Here is an 11,815-nt window from a genome sequence, read left to right as displayed (position 1 = left end):
AAATTGTGGGCACATGCTTTGGCTCTGCATGAATATCCTCCAAGAAGTTTCATAGCCACTCGGCTTCTTCTCCGGTTTTATCCAAGGCTATAAACTCATACTCCATAATGGATATGGTTATGATCGTTTATCTTGGTGATTTCAAGGCCTCCTATTGGAAACATGTATCTACTCCTACCTTTGGAATCTCGTATATTAGATATCTAACTTCTATTAAAGCTTCTAACACATCATGTTTCTCTCGTATAGTGTAAATTGTAATCATGCAGATTGACATGAGTAATATAAATGACGTGTCATGTTCCGTTATCGATGTCTAAATTCGTATATTTTTTAAACGTTATTTTATATGTGGAGCTTAAATTCACATTTCTTTTTCCAAAAACTACGGGACATTTTCAGTACATTATCCCTAAAATAGAAAAAGAGAAAAAAGTTAGGAAGATTAGGAAAATAATTGAGCAATGATTAGAGATGTTATTGTTAATTAAGTTTGTCAGCAGGATTAAACCTACGTGTTCTCTTTCAATATTTTGGGAGTATTTATTAGTCTATATGATTGAGAGGATAGGATAGGAAGACGTGTCAGCATATGATAAGTGGGGACAGAAAACCAATAAAACAACGCAACTTGTCAAAAGCTTTTAATGATGGCAAATTCTATACAAAGGAGGAGGACCCAAAATCACAATTTTAAAAGTACTGGTACTCATTTTTTAATTATCCACCAGTTTTTTTTGTACTAACTTTAAACATGTTGTCTCTCAACTATTTTTTTTTATAATCACTCTCAACTAAATTTTTATGTCTCATTGAAAAAGTAATTATTTACACTCCATATAAAAATTCTCTCTATATATATCATCTCAAATTTATTATAAAAAGGGTTAAGATGTAAAAATACCTTTAACATTTTGGATCAATAGCACTTCTACTCATAACGTCTAAAATGATGCAACTTTACCTCTAATGTTTGTAGCTAAGAGCAATTTTGCCCCCAACGTTGATAAATTGGGTCAATTTTAGACACTATTATAAAACACGGATATTTTTGTTCATTATTTTGCATCAATTGAATATTAATTCATTCTAAAAAAATGATTTCATGTTTTTTGTAATTTAATAATAGAATTGGAGATTAATATTTATAAATTCGGTGAATTTTTTTTATCTAATTCGTACAAAAGACAGTATACTTTTTATTATTTATTATTTTTATTTTTCACATTCCAACATATGTTTATGATTTGTTACTGATAAAATGACGCACATGTGAAGTGTACATGATAAGATTCATGATCGAGAAGACAGTTTGATGAATTATTTCTGAAATTGACCCAATTTATCAACGTTAGAGGTAAAATTGCTATTGGCTACAAACGTTAAGGGTAAAATTGCACCATTTTAAACGTTAGGGGTAAAATTGCTCCTGACCCAAAACGTTAGGGGTATTTTTGCACCTTAACTCTTATAAAAAATTCGTTTCCAACTGATTATAAATAAGAATAATTTTCCTTTCAAGAGAAAATAAGAATAATTTTCAAAATTTTATTTGTTACCATATATTTTTAAAGTTTCGTATTAAAAAAAAATATTATACCTCTACTATCAAACTAAAATTAGAAAGAAAAAAAAGTAAAAAGTAAATCTGGTGCTTTGATCGATGTGTAATGACAGTTTCGTTATTTAAAAGTTTATAAACAGAGTCTATATTTTGTAAATTTTGCGGTAAAATGATACATGAGTCAATTTTTCAGTCAAACAATACTTGTACTTTAGTTAATTTACAAAATTAGATCGTGTATTTTAGATAATTTGCAAAATCAGTTTTTTTAATTGATCCATATTGCTCCCTAAATACTCATGATAATAATTTTTGAAGGAATCACTGAGTTTGTAAACTGAAAAAAAAAACAAACACAGATTCATGTTTGTAAACTTTTAAACTACGAGTATTGTATCGACCAAACCACAATTTTTGATTTTGTACTTTTCTTTAAAAAATTATGCCTATATATATATATATATATATATATATATATATATATATATATATATATATATATATAGAGCCGGCCTAGCGGGTCGCCTAAGACTTTTAATTTAGAACAACCTCCAATCCAAAATTTATTTTAATTACACTGTAATCTTTATATGAATTTAATAGTAATCATATCTAGAAAATAAAATATAGTCAAATAAAATGGAATCGAAAATCAACAATAGTAGCGCGCACTGACTTTTTTTTCAATCATCACCTCTCAACTCAATAGCACAGTAGGGGTTACAAAATATATTTCACAAATTTTCTCTTGACAATAAGGGTAAAGTACCAAAAAAAAAAACTTGTAATTGCCCGATTTACAAACACAATCTCATAGTTTAAACAATTGTAAATAGAGATTCTATTTTATGCTGTTTGTAGTAAAAATGTTTGTGAGTCAATTTTTCGGTTAAAAATACTTGTCGTTTAGTTTATCTACAAATTCAAACTTATTAATTTCTTCAAATTGTTTCATTCTCATATAATTAGCGGCGATAACAATTTTTTACGTATACTGCACAAATCTCAGATTTATGTTTGCAAGTTTTTAAACCACGAAACTGCGTTTGTAAAAAGGTCAAACTACTTGATCTTTTTTTACTTTACTCTAACAATAATATAATTGCTAAATGTTTTGTTTTTATAATTGTTTCAAAAGTTTAATTTTTATTTGGTTTTTCTTGATTCACTAAAAAAATTAGTTACTTTTTCTTTTCAAACAGAGAACACTAGCGGTCTAAGAGCATCTTTAATAGAGGTTCCTAAAAAAGTGCCAGCTCATATGAAATTGGGTTTGATAACTTTTAAATGATGTTTACTATTGGAGTGATGGTGAGTGCCAATGAAGGTTACCAATTTTTGGCAACATTTGCTTCAAGGTTGTCAAACTTTTTTAATATAAAAAAAGTAATTTACTTGAATACTATTGGTGCACATTTTGATAGTTTCCTCTCTCATTTCACTGTTGGTTGATAATATTTATAATTAAATAAATTATCTATTAAGTAATGATTTGTGGGATCATTGTGACAACTTTTAGAATTGCTTACTAATAGAGCATTTTTAAATAAAAGTTGTCAAGAGTGATGTGCATTATTAAATTAATAAAATATTATATTTTAGTATGATGTGTTAAGTTTTGGTACTTTTTGAATCAACCTCTATTGGTGATGCTCTAATGCCTCTAAGATGATAGAGCACCCTAATGGGAATAACTCAAAGAGCAAATATTATGAAATGATATTACATGAATAAATAACAAAAATTCTAGACAGAGTAAGTAGGACTTTAATCCTTATATGTATATTCTTTCTAGTGGTTCAGATCAATTGTTTGCTGTGTGTGTGTTTTTTTAAGGGATAACTAAGGTAGCAAAATAGGTTTATGGTTTTTGAAAAAGTGTCAATTTTTTTTATTAAATGATAGTTTTTTTTTGTAGAAAGTATTTCCGGCTTTTTACTCCGAAATCATAATTAAGTATAAAATTTCAACTAAATCATATTGCTAAAATTAATTCTAAATATGATTTTAATCCTAATTTAAAAAATTTAAACCCTAATTCATAAATTTTAAATTTTAAAAAATATATTTTAAACTCATAATTTATAAATATTAATCTTTAAAATATACTAAAAATAACAATTTACTTATTTGAAATATAACATAATTATAAATAATTTTTAAAAAAAGGGATTAGATGGAAGGTGGAGAATGGGAGAACTATTAGAGTTTGGGAGGATGCTTGGGTACCTAATTTAGAGGGCTTTCGCATAAATTCCTTTTTAGTCCCTAGATTGGAAAACTTGAGAGTAAATGACCTGTTATTGGAGAATGGGAGAGGGTGGAATATGGAGAGATTGAATGGGTGCTTCAGTGAAATAGAAGTGCAAGCCATCAGTGATATTATTTTGCCATACAATGTTGGGGAAGATGTGAGAATATGGCATTGGTCAAAGGATGGGCACTATAATGTACATTCAGGCTATCTGGCTGGTATGGGTTTGGGTGATGATAATAGGACTCAGGAAGGTTGGAAGAAATTATGGAAGTTGATGATACCCTCTAAGCTGAAACAGTTTATTTGGCGTATTTGTTCGAAATGTATACCAACTAGAGCCCGTTTGACCCAGAGAAGAGTCCCTATTACAACCGAATGCCCTGTTTGTGTGGAGGAGGAGGAGACTGATAACCATTTATTCACTGAGTGTTGTTTTGCAGGTGACATTTGGAGAATCGCAGGAGTCCCTTCCCCGATTGTGGGCAATTCGAATCTGGCAGAGTGGCTACTGCAAGCTTTATGCGGCCCAAACTAGAAAATAATTGTCAGAACATGTTGTGCTTTGAAAGCAATATGGGACCACAGAAACAGAGTTCTTTGGCACATGAGGTGGTGGCCGGCAGATACTAGCTGGCATACTAGCTTGGAGACGGTGCATGATTGGACAGCATATCAACAACGAGAGCCACCCAGACAACCGGTAGCGGCATCACCGCAAAGCAGGGAGGGGCAGCTGCACCACGACCCCCACAGCGCACAACCGATGGCACTTGGTCCCGTTCAGACGCGGTATGGAGCTGAAACAAGGTGTCACACGGCTTCGGGCAGCAACACGGCATCGAGAGCCCAAGAGAATTCGACCATCAGATACATGAGGCTTTCGGTTCCAGTTCAGAAATGGAAGCCCCCCAATCCAGGTTCTGTTAAATGTAACATCGATGGTGCAATTTTCAAAGAATTAAAGAGCAGTGGCATGGGAGCGGTAATCAGAGATGATAAGGGTAATTTCTTACAATGCAGCAGCAGTCTTATTCCAAGTATCAAAGAACCTAGTATTATTGAAGCTCTTGCTATTCGTACGAGTATGCTATGGCTTGTTAATTTGGGCTTCACATCTATTGAGTTTGAGTCTGGTGCCAAACTTGTGGTCGATGCTATTCTAACGGGTAAACAGGATATATCCGAGTTCGGAATGATTATACAGGATTGTCGAGTGTTGTTAGGTTCCAACCCACTTTTTAAATTAGCTTTTATTCCTCGTTTAGCTAACAGTGCAGCTCATTTGGTAGCTAGGCTAGCCTGTTCCAATGCTAGCGATTTATTTTCATCTGTTGTGCCGGAATGGCTTGTGAACATTATTGAAACGGACGCGAGTCCATCATCTATATGATTCCTTTTTCTGGTAAAAAAAAATGAATTTCTATACAATTTTCCATTATTGATATTCATCAAAAAGAAATTATGAGATTTTTGTCCGTATATTTACTGGGCCGTGATATTCTTTTAGTATGTTTTTCTTTTTAATATTATTTTGAATACAGTTTTTGGATCAATAATACTTTACATGTCTATTGTGGATGTATTATAAATTGTTAGATAACTCATTTAATTATTTAAATTAAAATATTAAATATTTATTTAATTTAAATATGTTTGATGAAGATGATTCCTTCATTATTTAAATTAGTTAATTAAGTTAAAAATTACTTATTTTGGTTGAAAGCTTATCTATGACTGTAGAGGTTATGAGTTCGAATCACATAAATGGAGTGGGTTGAGAGTTTTTTCTTTCTCTTTTATGTAATCTTCTTTTGTTTAATATGAGTACATTACGCACAACTTTAAAAAGAATAAAAAAATTAACTTAATATTTTAATTTAGATATTATCAACTTATGTTCAACACTTATTTTTAGTAGTTATTAAATAGTTACATCAATTAATATTTTCAGAATTTATAATACTTAATACTTAAAATTTAATATTTCTTTTTTCATGACTTAATTTTCAGTTTTATCAAATAACATAAGTGTATCTTTATGTATTTGTGGATTAATTATAATTATAGAATTTGTATTCATATATCTTAATGTGGTAGGTAGTCGTGAACTAAAAATAAATAAAATAATAAACTTTAGAGAAATTGGATTCATGAAGATACTCACTTGGATAAGCAGGGACCAGAATTTGATGAAAGTCATTTTGGTGTGGCCCATTTCTATCATTAAGCACAAGCAGGGACCAAATTAATAATTATGACGGAAGTCTTGTACTTAAATTTCTGTCATTTTATCAATTTTAGACATATTAACTATTCTTTTTTTTCAGAATAGTCCATATATTAAGAAAGAAAAAGCAAGACTGAGAATGGAATCCTCTCCTTCCATAGCAAAGTTGGCTATAAGCCAATTGATACAAAGAAAATCATCCACATAAAAGGATTCAAGTACAAGAGCTTGCTTAGCTAACATGTGAACTAAAATAAAATAGTGACCAAGAATAACGACATATAAACGGATATTTTTTTTTATATAGAAACATTTATATCTTTAATAGATGAATAAGTAAGTACAACAAGAAAAACATAAGGAATGAAACCTTACAAGAACCATAAAGACACTAAGGCTCTGTTCTTTATCGCTGAACTGAATTGAACTGAACTGAACTGAATTGAATTGAACTGAACTGAACTGAATACTACTGAATACTGAACTGAATTTAACTAAATACTACTGAATACTGAACTTAACTGAATGCTACTGAACTTAACTGAATGCTACCGAACTTAACCGAACTTAACAATAATGATGATATTAGACTTTAAAATAATTTTCATGATAATATTGGACATTAATGAACTTATTATAATAATAATGGTTCTAATAAATTTAATAATATCAATAATAAATAATATATTATTAAAGATAAAACTAAATTGAATATCAAATAAAAGCCCGGGTTGATAAAATCTTGGCTCGATAAAAGCCTATGAAATTAAATAAAAATAAGTCTAATTTAAATTAAAAATACAAATTACATACAAACACAAATTTATATATAATTTAAAGCCTATGAAATTAAATACAAATCTTCATATGAATACAAACTCTTAACTTTTTATTTTAATTAAGGGTTAAAGTGCAAAAATAACGTTTTGGGTCAGGAGTAATTTTACCTCTAACGTCTAAAATGGTGGAATTTTATCCCTAACATTGATAAATTGGATAAATTTGAGAAATAATTCATAATATGGATGCAATTCCTAATTTCTAAGTATGGATGCATACTTTAGTTTTATTTTTTTTCCCATTAAACCATATATACTTTAATAAACTATCATTTCTTGACTTTTATCTAATTTATAGATAATGATAAACTATAAATAATAATAATAATAAATAATGATAAATTATAGATAATAATAATAATTATAATAAATTATATATAAATAATTATAATATAATAAATAATGATAAATTACTGAATACTGAAACTGAATGCTGAAACTGGATGCTGAAACTGAATGTTGAAACTGAATGCTGAATTGAACTGAATTGAATTGAACTGAATTGAACTGAACTGAACTGAACTGATTGAATTGAACTGAACTGAACTGATTGTTACTGAAATTAAGTGATAAAGAACAGGGCCTAAAACGACTACAAAGAGTAAAAATAACTATAAACAGTATTAAAAACATAAAAAAACAAGAAAATATATACTTCTTGTAATTCCAAATCCATAGAAAAGCATCTGCAAACCAATCATCATCATTTAAGCCGATCTGAACCTTCAGATGTGAATTCTTTCTTTTGTTGCAACCACGTAGATCTATTGATCTACGAACAAGATAAACCGTTTCCGCTCGTGCTAAATTCGAAAAAGGTATGAACGAAAGAATAATGGAGAGTCTGTCACGTCCGTGTCTAAATTTTTAGAATTTATACCTTGGTATGAATATATATTATAATTTTATATTATAATTTTAATTTTATAAGGTTTTGATTAAATCCCTTTATAAATGTATATGTGTAGCTATGTTAAGTAAAGTTGGTTTTTATAGCTGATCGTTTCTTACTGAGATTTTTGTCTCGCGTTTTTAAATGTTTTAATGTTTTTAGGTGAGAAAGTACAGGATATAGAGAAGGTTACCGACCGTTTAGGCGGGGTTTGGAAGTTGGCTGCTTATTGTGAGAATTATGGTTAGAACTTTGGTAGTTCAATTGTAATATAATGGCGTTGGATAATTTGGAGACTCTTAAGTATTGATTATGATCTTTCTATTTCACGCCCGATGCCGATTGAGGTCGTTTAGGGTCGGGTGTGACAGTTTGGTATCAGAGCTCTAGGTTAAATTCTTCGGACCTAAGGTTGATAGTAATTGAGGAATATGAATATTTGATGATAGCTAAGAAATAATCGATAGTAATTGAGGAATATGAATATTTGGTGAAAGCTAAGAAATAATTTGGAATTTTTCGAGGATTGAGTAACTAGCTAATGAGAGGTAGACATGAGATTTGATGGTTAGTAAAATTAAGATAGATTAGAGAATATGAATTTCGAGGACGAAATTTTCTTAAAGTGGGGAGAATTGTCACGTCCGTGTCTAAATTTTAGAATTTATACCTTGGTATGAATATATATTATAATTATTAGGCGTGTGATATTAATTTGGTGTTATAGGAAAAGTTTGGGATTAATTGAATGGTTTTAAATGTAAATTAAAAGTTTAGGATAATTTTTAAAAGATTATAGAAAGATGGAGGATCGAATGTGATATTGACTAAATATTTCTCAAATCTTCTACATCCTCATCTATATTATTTTCTTTTCTTTTTCTTTTCTTTTCCTTTTAAGATTCATCAGTTTTCTCTAGACCGTTTCTCCACCGTTTCTTTGATTTACGGAGATTCGACCGTCCGAATCACTCGAAATTGAAACCATAGCATCCTTATGTATAGTTCTAAATCCTAACCGAAGAGTTTTTGAGTTTCGAAAGTGTTTGGAGATTAACGTCTTAGACAGAATTTAGCGGCGAATCGATCGGGTGTACTTTGTTCAATTAGTGACCAAGGTAAGTAACTATCAACTATATTTTGAGTTTTATGTGTATATATATATATATATATATATATATATATATATATATATATAATCAAAGAATTTTCAGAAATTGATATTTCAGATTTTACTTGATTATGTTGATTTAAGGCTTAATTTGATTGATTTTTGGAATTTTTATTGATTAAGGGTTGATATTTTGAATAACTGATTATGAAATAGTTTGGAATTTGATTGTGAAATGAAATTTGAGCATGTTATGATTTTATGATTTTATATCCATCGAGAGTTATCCGGATCGGTGGTTTTATATTTGAAGACCATGTTCAGTGAGGGACATGGCTTGTGTACACAGTTTAAAGACCTATTGAGTATGGCAGTGAAGTGTTGGGTAAGACCATATGGGATAGGCAATGTTAAGAGACGTCTCGACTATATATGTGGTTATGGATTGATAATTAAGGGGAGAAACTCGAGGATGGATACAATGTTTTAAGTTCATTTTAATTATGTTTTCGATTATGATTGATTTTGATATAAGGTTTTACGTTTGATTGAATACGAATTGGTTTGATAAAACACTTATTTGATTACAAGTTGGTTTGATAAAACATTTATTTGATTATGAATTGGTTTGATAAAACGTTTATTTGTTACGATTCGTTTTGATAAAATGCTTTATATATATAAAGTTATATGAACGTTAAGTTTTGAGTCTATTTTATAAGGTTGTGATTAAATCCCTTTATAAATGTATATATGTAGCTATGTTAAGTAAAGTTGGTTTTTATAGCCGATAGTTTCTTACTGAGATTTTTGTCTCACGTTTTTAAATGTTTTAATGTTTTTAGGTGAGAACGTACAGGATATAGAGAAGGTTACCGACCGTTTAGGCGGGGTTTGGAAGTTGGCTGCTTATTGTGAGAATTATGGTTAGAACTTTGGTAGTTCAATTGTAATATAATGGCGTTGGATAATTTGGAGACTCTTAAGTATTGATTATGATCTTTCTATTTCACGCCCGATGCCGATTGAGGTCGTTTAGGGTCGGGTGTGACAGAGTCGATACAATTCAGATGAATAAAGAGATCAGATGAAGTATATAAACACAGATACAAAAAAATAATAAAAAAATACAGCAAATCTAACCGGTGGAAGGAGAAAGAAGGAAGATAAAAAGATACAACTTGATTTGGCATTGATGTTGTTGTTGAGAGAATTGATTAGTTAGGCCGAGTTCCCTTTAAAAATAACATGTGTGAAGCCGTAATCAACACACAATCTGACTCCTTCTCCCATAGCATATCGACTATGCTTGCACTTTCCCTCTTTGAGCTAGCATTGCATCCCTTATCGACGTTAACTTTCACCCAACTCAAAAGAGAAAGCAAGCCCAAGGAGACAATCTTGAGACATATGTTGTTCATCGTAAAAGCTGTTGTAGACGAAGTCTACCTCGACAGGCTTTCACCCGCAGGAGGTCCGTCATGACTACTATGGTTCTGTTTGGACAGATTCCTTGCGAGAAGCAAGTGGGTTCGTGAAGTTAGGTACGTTTAGAAAAGGTTAATAGCTCCTCGAAAGGAAATATTAAGCACCCAAAATCGCCCGGTGAACCCACCGAGCTCCTACTTAGGATTTCTAAATACACACTGGCTATTAATAACTCTTTTAACCTTTTTAAATTCATTTTGAATGCTTGATTTGTTTGGAAAAAATCATTTTTATGTCGTATTGCACATTTATACACAAAATCAAATAAATAAAAAAATATTACAACCCAAAAGCAATGAAATATGTACAAATTAAATACAATTATTTTCGGGCATTGTCGGGTCTTCAATCTGTACCAAAACAATGTTCTCCGATACTCATATCCACCAAAATAAAAGGTTTAAAATAAATAACATAGCTATACAATTAATTATGGTGTAAAAATGGATAAAGGGCTAAACTAAATAAACTTAAAAAGTTTATAGACCTAATTGAAAGAAAAAAGAAAACTTTAAGTTAAGGACCAAAATGAATAAAATATAAAGTTCCAAAATAGGGACTAGAATGAATAAAATGAAAAGTTTCAAATTAGGGACTAAAGTGAACAAAATAAAAAGTATTAAATTAAACATTAAAGTCAATAAAAGTAAATTATATTAAATCAAGGATCAAAGTGAATAAAAATAAAGTTATTGGGTTATGAATTAAAATGAATAGAAAAGTAAATTATTAGGTTAGATATTAAAGTGGATAAAAATAAAACTATTAGGTTAAGAATGAAAATTCATAAAAATAAAGTTTATTATATTAGGATCAAAATGAATATAAAATAAAATTGTTAGGTTAGAAATTAAAATCGAATAAAGATAGAGTTATTAGGTTAGAGACTAAAAGTGAATAAAAATAAAGTTTATTATATTAAGATCAAAATGAATTGAAAATAAAATTAGCAGGTTAGAGATTAAAATTGAATAAAGATAAAATTATTAGGTTAGGGAGTAGAAGTGAATAAAAATAAAATTATTATGTTAGGAATAAAAATTAATAAAAAAAAAGTTTTATCATAACTATTCAGTATCTAAACGACCGTGAGATAAAATTTATCTCGAATTGGTTCGTTTATCCCAAATCATCGTTATGAACAAAATAAACCAATTAAATCAATAATATTAACTTATAGTATTATTAATATCAGATTTAAAAATAGAAATGTAAAAGAGAGAGAGTAGATTAATTGGAATAAATAAAAAGACTCAAAATAAGTGATTTAACCGGTAAATTATTGCTTTAGGGTTAATTTAAATCAATTTAGAGATCAAATATATACAAGAAATATATTTGATAGCCTACTGATAATAAAATAAAATAAGAAAAAAGATGAACAATCAATATTTTACAGTGCAAAAAATTAAATAATAGACAAGATTTGACACTCAG

The sequence above is a fragment of the Euphorbia lathyris genome, chromosome 5, assembly GCF_963576675.1.
Source record: "Euphorbia lathyris chromosome 5, ddEupLath1.1, whole genome shotgun sequence".
NCBI classification, from domain to species: Eukaryota; Viridiplantae; Streptophyta; class Magnoliopsida; order Malpighiales; family Euphorbiaceae; genus Euphorbia; species Euphorbia lathyris.
The sequence above is the reverse complement of the archived record's forward strand: the minus strand, read 5'-3'. Positions refer to the sequence as shown.